This window comes from Lepidochelys olivacea, assembly GCF_965140295.1.
Source record: "Lepidochelys olivacea isolate rLepOli2 genome assembly, chromosome: 1".
Lineage (NCBI taxonomy): Eukaryota > Metazoa > Chordata > Testudines > Cheloniidae > Lepidochelys > Lepidochelys olivacea.
The window spans coordinates 332,759,240-332,771,782 of record NC_140411.1 but is presented as its reverse complement, the minus strand read 5'-3'; positions in this window follow the sequence as shown (position 1 = coordinate 332,771,782).

Here is a 12,543-nt window from a genome sequence, read left to right as displayed (position 1 = left end):
ACAGCACCGACATATATTTATAGTGAAAACAACCATTAGTTTATTACCAAAGATGAAGATTTAACAGCTAGTGAGTAAGGATAATGATGGAGACAGAAAGGTTACCTATAAAACAAAATTATAGATGCCTTAGAATCATAGAATCTCAGGGTTGGAAGGGACCTCAGGAGGTCATCTAGCCCAACCCCCTGCTCAAAGCAGGACCAATCCCCAACTAAATTAGCCTTCTTGAGACTAAACTTAACTTTAACAGACTAACCATCTGTTTAAAAGCCGGCTTATCTCACATAAATGGCCTTCACAGTGCTTCCAAACAGGGCGGGTTGGATGCCATTTTCATGAATGTAATTGCATTGCACTTCCTCGGGTAAAGGATAAAGAGGTGTCCTTTTGCCATAGCCTTATATCCCCCCAAATCCACTTTGCCCACATAGTCATGATGATACCCTTGCAGCACAGGACTTATTCCCTTGCATTGTGTTGGCTTACAATTCTTAATTTCCAAGTGAACCAAGGCAGGCAGGTGAGTACACAACCTTTGTTTGCCAGAAACCTGTTTGTCAACCCTGCCTTGATTTAGATTTTTTAGGATCATGTTTGTAGTATACACATAACTTTTGGACATGGTATTCGTACATCCATTTCACAACAACATTAATGACCAGTATGACCCCGCCTGTCGTGAAGACCTCACATCACATTCTTTTTGGAGAAGTACTAGGAAGCAGTGTGCTAGTTAGGGCCACGCCTGTCAGTTGTTACTGTACAGAACAGTGTCCCCCTTTGCCAGTTAGCATTGAGGGGTTCTTAGGGTCACACCCTCGTATAAGGGAAAGCAACTTCAGGTTAGTGCAAAGAGGAGCCTTGGCCAGTTTATGATCTTGTATAGACAGTGTGTGAAATGCATGGATCCATAAGATTTTATGGCAAAAACTAGTAGAAAGCCAACATTTCCACTGGTTTCAGAGTAACAGCCGTGTTAGTCTGTATTCACAAAAAGAAAAGGAATACTTGTAGCACCTTAGAGACTAACCAATTTATCTGAGCATAAGCTTTCCACGGAGATTCCCTATTCACAACTACACACCCTCTCCTGGTTTCTTTGAGTGCACCCCACAACTATCCCCCAGGACTCATGCCTTGAGCGATCATACCCTTTGGGATAGAATCATGTGATTCTCCCACTCTCAGACCAGGCTTTGGGCTGCAGTACCCTGGTAGTGATCATGAAAGATTATCTTAGCAGGTCTGACTTAGGTTCAGCTTCTGCAGTGCACTTCCCTCTGAGAGCTGTACCCAGTGACTAGCCTTGTTAAAGCAAAGTACTATTTCATTTAGAACCAAAGCATATCAGAGAGAAAAATTCACTCTTGCTTCTTCAGGGAATGTGTCTTTAAATCCTGCTCAGTCTTTTGAGCTCTTCACCCCAACACCTTCACAGGGCTTAAGTCGCTTTTTAGCTGTTTATTGCCCTTTGATTTGTTAGTGCCTAGACTTGCCAATGCATTGGAGGGGATCCTCCAAGTGAATAGCTTTCCCCATTGTCTCTCAGGAGTGTGCTTCTTACCTGAGAGCTATTGGCTTCTTGCTGGCGAAAGCCCCCATTGAATTAAAGCCATATCAACATAAAATAAAGATTCCACAAGCCCAGCGTGACTGTACAGTCTCTCTCAATGCCGAGGTCACACAGTATTCATAAAGTTATTACATCACAGCTCTACATACCATACTCTGCATTGGGCATGCAACTGCATTGCCCTTGAGGGAGACCCCTAGAGTTGCCTGGTGCACAAGCCAACCACACAAACCACCATACCCTTTTAAGGGGTGCACCATAATCCTTTCCAGTGTGGCCAGCAAGCTGAACTCAGAGGCTACAATTCTGCTCAGTTTTTACAGGGCCAAATAAGGACCTTCCTCCATCCCCAGCCCCTCCCAGAGTGCACGCCTAGCCCTTTACTTAAACCCCAACATGAAAGTGACTCTTCGGTGTGCTATGAATCCAACTGAATAGTAGCCAACTAAAACCTTTACACACACCCTTACCAGGCACTTTTCACAGGGGTGGAATGACAAACCATTTTCCCCTTTCAGATTTCACGGCCTAATTCATACAGGATCTGATCCAACTTCTTATCATGTCACTGGGACTCCTTCTACTGTTTCAAAGGGAGCAGAATCAGTCCTCCAAGTCACAAACCTTCAACAGCTCTGTGGGCAGAATGCCCATTAACTTCAATGGAAGCACTGCATTTCAAACAGCCAAGTAATTGGGCTGCTAACACCCATTTCCTCCAGTCAGCTGTGTATCTAGTTTGACTTTTTCTATACCATGTAGAAGTTGGTGAATTTCTCAAGATGAGGAACGCTCTTCTATTATTAGCCCTTCCAGTGCAATACAAGATATCAAAACTGTGCTATAATTTAATATGTCTTATCTAAAGACTGAGATTTAAGAATGCTTTGGAGCTGTGAATATTCCAAGAAGCAAATTCAACCCAGCTGGTTCAGAAGTCACTAAGTAATTGCATTACAGTGATAGACTGTTCTGTAGCCCAGGATTCACCACTGGATTCAATATATAGCTCTGCAGAGCAAGCAAGATTTCACGTACTTTGAGGACACCATCATCTTCATTAGATTTTATTTGCATGCCAGGCTCAGACATGATCAAGAATGTTTGCTGAGTTTTGCATTCAAGGGTATTTTAAAACACGCTACATCTTAAAGTACCCTAGAATGTTTCAAAAAGAAATAAAAGACATTTACATTCAACAAAAGTCACAAGAAATGACTTACCAGAGTCAACAACAAAAAAGACTGTTTTCTGACTAAACAACTGATATAACAACTTGTAGATGGGGAGAGAGTAAATAATATGTTTATTTAATCTCAGGTTCACAATTCTCTTGGCCAGATGGGCCTCCTGAGGTTCGACCACTCAGCTATTTTGCAGTGCTTTTCTTCCTAGTATCTGTTCTTTTTCTCTCTCCCGTTCAAAGGTCCCACAGAGACACAGGGTCTCTATTTGCTTCCAAGGTCATGTTTCTGTTCTTCTCCTTCCAGGACATCATTTCACCCTCTATATCTAATCCAGCCTTAATAGAAATAGCATTACAGCAATCTAGAGTATCTGCCTAAAAGGTTACTATTTATGTGGTGTTTGGAGCAGTAATATTGCAGTACTATTTAAGGGTTTAATCAAAGTGGCAGACAGACAGGAATAGGACGATGGAAGGAGACAGAGCGAGCAGTATAATAGAATATTCCATAGCAAGAGCTCAAACACTATATAAACTGGCATTTATTACTGAATACTGTATTTGTTTTATATGGGAAGGAGTGTTGGTCTTTGAAGATTCTCTTTCTCCTCACCGTCCTCTTTGGGCCCCATTCCAAATCTCAGTGAAATAAATCAGTCTTTTCACTGCCTACAATGGAAGTTGGATCAAGTCCTTTCCCTTTCTCTGTTTCAGAAGTCCCCCTCTGTTTTTGTTGTAAATTCTTCCAGCCATCTCTTCCCCAGGCTTTTCTTCTTGTAGCCTCTTTAATCCCTTCCCCTTCTTCAGCCAGTCTCTCCAAGTCCCTGCTGTTCTAATTTGCTTTGATTATAAAAACCAGTTATAATAAAGATAATACCCAGCAAGAGTAGATCTCAAAACAGTTTACGAAGGAGGTCGGTATATATCTAACCTCTTACAGATTGGGAAACCAAAGAACAGAACCAGGGTCTCAGTCCAAAGTTCTGTCTATTATGCCACGCCACTCTCAGATGTACTGTCTGTTCTGATCTTGAGCAGATGCTACACTTCTGGGACAGCATTTTGTGCTTGCTGAGCTTGCTGCTTTAATGTTTGGTTAAAAAAACCAAAACAAAATAAGTAAAGGAACCACTTTTAAGGATCATGGAACCATTCAATACATGCAGGTCTGTGATTAAATTTCAAGCCCTTGTTATTTACTTGACTTCATTCTCAAACCTCCCTGATTAAAAAAAACATATTGCTCCATATTTCAGTTTTGTTTTCCTCAGAACAACAATAGTGCCTGAATGTATTGTCTCATCTGACAATGGCAGCATATGCCCTATTCCATACCTCATATAAGTTTTCTGAAGAAAGCTCAAAACACAGTAATATGGATTTTGATCTTCAGGCTCTTTGATAGCACAAGATGAGGTAGTGGGCAGTGTAACTAGATGAGATTTGATTTGTTTATTTTAAAAATAAATGACATCACTCAGAATGCATCTATTAACTAGAGCAATCGCTCGATCGGTTTGGGGTTCTTCTCAGAAAAATATCACAAAATTCAGATCTTTATATATCGCTAGCCTGATTAACTGAAACTATGGAGCCCATGCAAACTGCTGCCCCGAATACCTAGACCATGTCTGTCACCAAATGACCCAGGCAGGGGCTCTCTCTTACCTCACTTCTATACCTAGCCTATGTCAAACTACAGTTTCTGCCAGTGTAATTTATGTTGCTCAGGGATGTGAATAAACCACCCCCCCGAGCAGCGTAAGTTACACCGAAATAAGTGCTAATGTGCACCGCGCTATGTCAGCCGGAGGGCTTCTCCCGCCAACACAGCTTCTGCCGTTTGTGGAGGTGGGTTTTTTATGCCGACGGGAAAGCTCTCTCCCATTGGCATAGAGCGTCTTCACCACACGCTCTGTAGCTCCGCCACAGCAGTGCTGTGTGTATAGACAGTCACATGGCCCTAGCAATAAGGAACAGCGGCCTCCTCCACATCCTGAGTCTTCCAGGGGCAGCAAAGAAGCCTTTTCCAGGGAATCCAGACACATGAGATTTACCCATACCTGACCCATCAAGCCCTGCCTCTGGCAGCATCTGGTGCTTTCGTTCAGAATGCACCTGGCCGATTATGCAATAGTATAGATAGAGGCAATATGCCTTGACACCATTTGGTGACCTGCTGACATCATGAAGCACGATACTTGGTTCCTGCCATCAGTGCCGTTATGGTGCAGTACATATTACGGTGCAGGGGCCCTAACTGAAATGAGAGACAGTTCATTTCCCGGTGTTGCTGGAGTGCAGTGAGAGATTAACAAAGAAAAATTTGCCCAGCTAGTTTATTCTTTTCCTGTCAAGAAGGCAAGCCGTTATTTTGGAAGGAGCTTACAACATGAAGGCAAAAGCCTTATAAGCTGAACAGAAATTCCCCCCTGCATCCCTCCAGCCAATTTTGAAGTCAGCCAGCAGTAATCTTGGAAATTGTACAAGTCATTTTGCACAGAGAACATTCAGGTTTGGATGCCAAGAATAAATGTCATTCTGAGGGAACCCTCTGCAGTAACTGCTGTTGACTGAATGATTATGGCCTGGGGAAGGCACAACTGATCATGGCAGAGGGGGCCATACCAGGTCAGGTGCTGAATTCACCCACTCAGAACAGTTTCCATCTTCCTTGTTGTGGGCAAAGAGATGTTGTTACTCTGAAGCCTCAGAAATTCACTACTTGAAGGAAGGGTGAAAGTGCTGCTCCTTTCAGACAGCTACACTCAGACTGGAGAACTTGGCCTCTTTCATGGTACACTCCAGCCATAAACAGTTTAACTGGATGGTTAAGTCAGTTTCACAGCTGCTTTTCATCAGGAGAGTGGGGCAAAGCAATCACGGTGCACCACTAAATCTGGCCTGTTATTTTAAGTTCCTTTACCAAACCAAACCACCATTTCTGCAGGGGGACAATCTCAGATCACAAGCAGCAATCTAAATCAGGATACACCTGATACTCACCGTGACAACTGGGACAGCCATGACTAACAAACAATTTTTTATTGTGACCTTCTTAGCTCTAAGATGTTTTGATGCTGCACACACATATCCTTTGCTGATGAAAGCAAATGTCCATAACAAAGGCTGCGGCTTCCATCCAAAATTGAGTAACTGGAAAAAGCTGGGGGTGAGGGAAACATGAAAGGTACAGAGCTCCAGTTGAAGAGAGTTTCACTTAGAATAGCCCAGTTCTTGTGCAGATGTCATAAACTCCCTTGGGCGATGTGCGCAGTTCCAGTCTCTGCCGCTCAGGAAAGAATCAACTCTTATTTCTCTGCAGACAAATTGGAATGCAATATTGTCCAATACAGTATAACCTCAGAGTTACAGACACCTCAGGAATGGAGGTTGTCCGTAACTCTGAAATGTCCATGACTTTGTACAAGACATTACGGACCTCAGCCCAGAGCCCCGGCACCCCCCACCATGGGGCTAAAGCTGGGACCAAAACCAAGAGGCTGAAACTCCGAGCCCCAGTGCTCCAGAAGGCTAGAAGCCCTAACCCCAACCCCTGCCCGGAGCCCTGACCCCACCTCCCCACACACACACTCTGCAGCTTCAGCCCTAACCCCCACCCCTCAGCTGAAGCCCTAAGCCCCAAGGCTAAAGCCGTGCAGGAGTAAGGTTGTGTGTGTGTGTGTCCCTTTGAGGTTCTACCGTATATTCCATTTCTCAGCTTCTTGGGCACATTCTGCAGGTCTTAGTCAAGAGTCCCACTGAAGTAAATAGATGGTGCACATAAACACTGAGCCAGGGCTGCGGGGGTTCGCCTTTTGAAAAGTGTGCGCAGTCTCAGTCTCTCTGGCTATGTCTACACTGCAGCGGGGAGTGTGCCACCCAGCTCAGGTAGACAGACACCCACTAGCTCTGCTCGAGGTAGCACACTAAAAATAGGGGTCTGGATGCTGCAGCATGAGCTAGCCACCCGAGTACAGACCTAAGGGGTCAGGTAGCTGTACTTGGGTGGCCAGCCACCCATGCTGTAACATCCACACTGCGAATGTTAGCTTGAGCAAAGCTGTCTATCCGGACTGGGAGGCATGCTCCCAGCTGCAGTGTCAACATGTCCTCTATGTCTAGGGTCTTCTAGCTCTGAAATCCTGCAGCTCCTCCCCGCACCTGGAACTTGATGCATTTAGTGAATAGAGCACTGGGCTGGGACTCAGGTGATCTTGGGCAAGTTACTTCCCCACTATATGCCTCAGCTGCCCCCTCTGTAAAATAGAGATGATTGTACTGACCTCCTCTGTAAAGCCCTTTGAGATCTACTGATGAAATGTGGTATATAAGACCTGGGTACTGTTATTTTTGTGCCCACTCTATGCAAATTCATGCGATTGCAAATGGCTACTGAACAGCTCTCTTTAAAGTGCCTGTTTTTCAGTTTCTGCTACGTTTCTAAGATCTCAAAATAAAGAAGCAAAATTCAAATTGTTTTAGGTGACACTAATCATATGTCACAAACAAAACAACTAGAGCATGTTGCAAAATGTTACATTTTTGCACACTGAATTATCGAGGGAGGTTCAGAGGGCACAATTAGAACCAACTCTGCTAACTCCATGACATAATTACACAATTATACAACAGAATAGTAATTAAAATACATGTAATTCTGTCTTCCTCTGGCATGTTTTACTGGAGTGGTAGCCATTAGAAAGGGCTCAAACTTCTGTTCTTCACGTTCCAAAAATACTTGAATTTCAAAATAAATGGTTTCTAGCACCCATCCTTCCCCTTATACATTAGCAAAAGTTCTGTCTTATAAAGACAGTTTTGCTAGTTTGGTGAAGAGTTCGTGTCCAGATTTTTCTCTTACGGAGCATTCTGCTCTCATTTGCTCATGAGAGTTACCCAAGAAGTTAGCTAGATAGTGCTACAGCACACTTATGTGTTGGTATGTTAATGTAACTGTGTGGCTCACACTCTCCTTAGTATTGGTCAGAGAGCAGCATTCTCAAACTTCGTTGTAACTGTACAACCCCACACTGTGCAAAAAGGCACACCGGGGCCCCAGTCAGCCCTGCCTGCTGCACGTGCTGTAGGTGTCAAGCTTGGAAGGAGGAGATAAAAGAGATGAATTCAGAAAGGAGAGCAGCTCCTCTGGCTCTCATGCAGGGACAGATGCCTGAGCTGAGCTGGCTTGCTGGCAGACAGAGACTCCGTAAGGGAAGCCAGGTTTGAAGTGGAACTAGAGTATAATTTAATTTGCAGCACCTTGCCTGTTGGTCTGCAGGGAGATGGCTGCCTGTCAGAGCCTCCTGGAGAAAAAGGTGGCCGAAACAGGGAGTTTGAAGCAGTTGTGAAGAGTAGCTGGGGGGAGTGAGTTCTCCACTCTGTCAGACAGACCTTCAGGGTCAGGGAGTGACCTGCAAGGGGAACTGAGCCAACTCACCTGTGGCAGAACCAGCTGGATGGCAGAAAGGTCTAGGAAGCTCTCTGCAGTGGGCAGAGAGAGATGCAGATTCACAGTAAGCCTGGAAAGAGGCTGTGGGAAATGCCTAAAGATCGGCTGGGGTAGGAAGTAGTCCCAGGAGGAAGCAAGCAGTCTAAGTAGATGGACTTTGACTGCTTATGGCATGGTCCCTGGGCTGGAACCCAAAATATACAGAAGGCCTCGGTTCCCCTACAGGCCCACCAAGAAACATGGCATAGAAACCCCTCTGTTACAAGGGATACGGATGACTGAGTTGGGCTGAAGGCTCAGTGAGAAGCTGGTGGACTATTGTTTGTTGGCCTCTTTGTCCACCACGGAAGGGGTGGGACAACATGTGGCCTGGCCTGACCACAGTGGACCCAAATGGTCCTTGGGCAGAGGCAATGGAAGGTAAGGCCCTGTGATGTTACACCTGGCCACAAGGAGGTACTCTGGCAGTGAGTCACTCTCTTACAGGACTCTGCATCATTTCTTAAGGTAGAAAACTTAACTTGGTGAAGCACATCTGCATCCCATTCCCACACCACAACCAGAGCTGATCCAGAAAATAGGAGGGTGTGCTGTCTTCCAGGTGCTAAGATACGGGATGTAGACCTGAGGTTAAAAAGGATTCTAAAGGGAGCGGGAAAGAATCCCCTAATTATCCTTCATGTGGGAACAAATGATACGGCTAGATTCTCACTGGAAAGTATTAAGGGAGACTATGTTAGGCTGGGGAGGACGCTTAAGGAAATTGAGGCTCAGGTGATCTTTAGTGGGATTCTGCCTGTTCCTAGAGAAGGGCAACAAAGGTGTGACAAGATTATGACTATCAATAGATGGCTTAGGCAGTGGTGCTATAAGGAGGGCTTTGGGATGTATGGCCATTGGGAGGCATTCATGGATAGAGGACAGTTCTCTCGGGATGGACTTCATCTGAGTAGGGAAGGAAATAGACTTCTAGGATGGAGGCTGGCACAACTGATTAAGAGAGCTTTAAACTAGGAATTTGGGGGAGATGGTTGGGAGATGTCCAGGTAATCTCCACGCCAGAATTTAGCATAGAGTGGAAAGAAAATGAAGTAAGAGTGGATACAGCTGTAGGTAGGAGGAAGGGCAGTGTAGATACAAGTCTAATAGGTTATACTGGTAGTAAAATAACCGTGCCTAATAGGGTACAGAATGTGAGTGAGGCCAAACAGCAAAAATTAAGATGTTTGTACACTAATGCAAGGAGCCTGGGTAACAAAATGGAGGAACTGGAGTTACTGGTGCAGGAAGTGAAACCAGATATTATAGGTATAACAGAGACCTGGTGGAATGGTAGTCATGACTGGGCTACAGGTATTGAGGGGTATGTGCTGTTTAGGAAAGACCGAAAAAAAGGTAAAGGTGGTGGAGTAGCACTGTATATCAATGATGAGATAGAATGTAAAGAAATAAGAAGCGATGAAATGGATATGACTGAGTCTGTCTGGGCAATAATTAAATTGGGGAAGAAAACTATTAGAGCCTCCCCTGGGATAGTGCTTGGGGTGTGCTATAGACCGCCGGGATCTAATTTGGATATGGATAGAGCCCTTTTTAATGTTTTTAATAAAGTAAATACTAATGGAAACTGTGTGATCATGGGAGACTTTAACTTCCCAGATATAGACTGGAGGATGAGTGCTAGTAATAATAATAGGGCTCAGATTTTCCTAGATGCGATAGCTGATGGATTCCTTCAACAAGTAGTTGCTGAACCGACTAGAGGGGATGCCATTTTAGATTTGGTCTTGGCGAGTAATGAGGATCTCATAGAGGAAATGGTTGTAGGGGATAATCTTGGCTCAAGTGATCATGAGCTAATTCAGTTCAAACTGAATGGAAGGATTAACAAAAATAAATCTGCAACTAGGGTTTTTGATTTCAAAAGGGCTGACTTTCAAAAATTAAGGAAATTAGTTAGGGAAGTGGATTGGACTGAAGAATTTATGGGTTTAAAGGTAGAGGAGGCCTGGGATTATTTTAAATTAAAGCTGCAGAAGCTATCGGAAGCCTGCATCCCAAGAAAGGGGAAAAAATTCATAGGCAGGAGTTGTAGACCAAGCTGGATGAGCAAGCATCTTAGAGAGGTAATTAAGAAAAAGCAGAAAGCATATAGGGAGTGGAAGAAGGGAGGGATCAGTAAGGAAAGCTACCTTATTGAGGTCAGAATATGTAGGGATAAAGTGAGACAGGCTAAAAGTCAAGTAGAGTTGGACCTTGCAAAGGGAATTAAAACCAATAGTAAAAGGTTCTATAGTCATATAAATAGGAAGAAAACAAAGAAAGAAGAAGTGGGACCGCTAAAAACTGAGGATGGAGTGGAGGTCAAGGATAATCTAGGCATGGCCCAATATCTAAACAAATACTTTGCCTCAGTCTTTAATAAGACTAAAGAGGATCTTAGGGATAATGGTAGCATGATAAATGGGAATGAGGATATGGAGGTAGACATCACCATATCTGAGGTAGAAGCGAAACTCAAACAGCTTAATGGGGCTAAATCGGGGGGCCCAGATAATCTTCATCCAAGAATATTAAAAGAATTGGCACAAGAAATTGCAAGCCCATTAGCAAGAATTTTTAATGAATCTGTAAATTCAGGGGTTGTACCATATGATTGGAGAATTGCTAACATAGTTCCTATTTTTAAGAAAGGGAAAAAAAGTGATCCAAGTAATTATAGGCCTGTTAGTTTGACATCTGTAGTATGCAAGGTCTTGGAAAAAATTTTGAAGGAGAAGGTAGTTAAGGACATTGAAGTCAATGGTAAATGGGACAAAATACAACATGGTTTTACAAAAGGTAGATCGTACCAAACCAACCTGATTTCCTTCTTTGAGAGAGTAACAGATTTTTTAGATAAAGGAAACGCAGTGGATCTAATTTATTTAGATTTTAGTAAGGCGTTTGATACTGTGCCACATGGGGAATTATTAGTTAAATTGGATAAGATGGGCATCAATAGGAAAATTGAAAGGTGGATAGGGAATTGGTTAAAGGGGAGACTACAACGGGTTCTACTGAAAGGTGAACTGTCAAGTTGGAGGGAGGTTACCAGTGGAGTTCCTCAAGGATCAGTTTTGGGACCAATCTTATTTAATCTTTTTATTACTGACCTGGGCACAAAAAGTGGGAGTGTGCTAATAAAGTTTGCAGATGATACAAAGCTGGGAGGTATTGCTAATTTAGAGAAGGACAGGGATACCCTACAGGAGGATCTGGATGACCTTGTAAACTGGAGTAATAGGAATAGGATGAAATTTAATAGTGAGAAGTGTAAGGTCATGCATTTAGGGATTAATAACAAGAATTTTAGTTATAAGCTAGGGACGCATCAACTAGAAGTAACGGAGGAGGAAAAGGACCTTGGAGTATTGGTTGATCATAGGTTGACTATGAGCTGCCAATGTGATATGGCTGTGAAAAAAGCTAATGTCGTCTTGGGATGCATCAGGAGAGGTATTTCCAGTAGGGATAAGGAGGTTTTAGTACCGTTATATAAGGCACTGGTGAGACCTCACCTGGAATACTGTGTGCAGTTCTGGTCTCCCATGTTTAAGAAGGATGAATTCAAACTGGAACAGGTACAGAGAAGGGCTACTAGGATGATCCGAGGAATGGAAAATTTGTCTTATGAAAGGAGACTCAGGGAGCTTGGCTTGTTTAGCCTAACTAAAAGAAGGTTGAGGGGAGATATGATTGCTCTCTATAAATATATCAGAGGGATAAATACCAGAGAGGGAGAGGAATTATTTAAACTCAATACCAATGTGGACACAAGAACAAATGGATATAAACTGGCCACTAGGAAATTTAGATTAGAAATTAGACGAAGGTTTCTAACCATCAGAGGAGTGAAGTTTTGGAATAGCCTTCCGAGGGAAGTAGTGGGGGCAGAAGATCTATCTTGCTTTAAGATTAAACTCGATAAGTTTATGGAGGAGATGGTATGATGGGATAACATGGTTTTGGTAATTAAATATTCATGGTAAATAGGCCCAATGGCCTGTGATGGGTTTTTAGATGGGGTAAGATCCAAGTTACCCGGGAAAGAATTTTCTGTAGTATCTGGCTGATGAATCTTGCCCATATGCTCAGGGTTTAGCTGATCGCCATATTTGGGGTCGGGAAGGAATTTTCCTCCAGGGCAGATTGGAAGGCCCTGGAGGTTTTTCGCCTTCCTCTGTAGCATGGGGCACGGGTCACTTGCTGGAGGATTCTCTGCTCCTTGAGGTCTTCAAACTACAATTTGGGGACTTCAATAGCACAGATATAGGTGTGAGGTCTTTT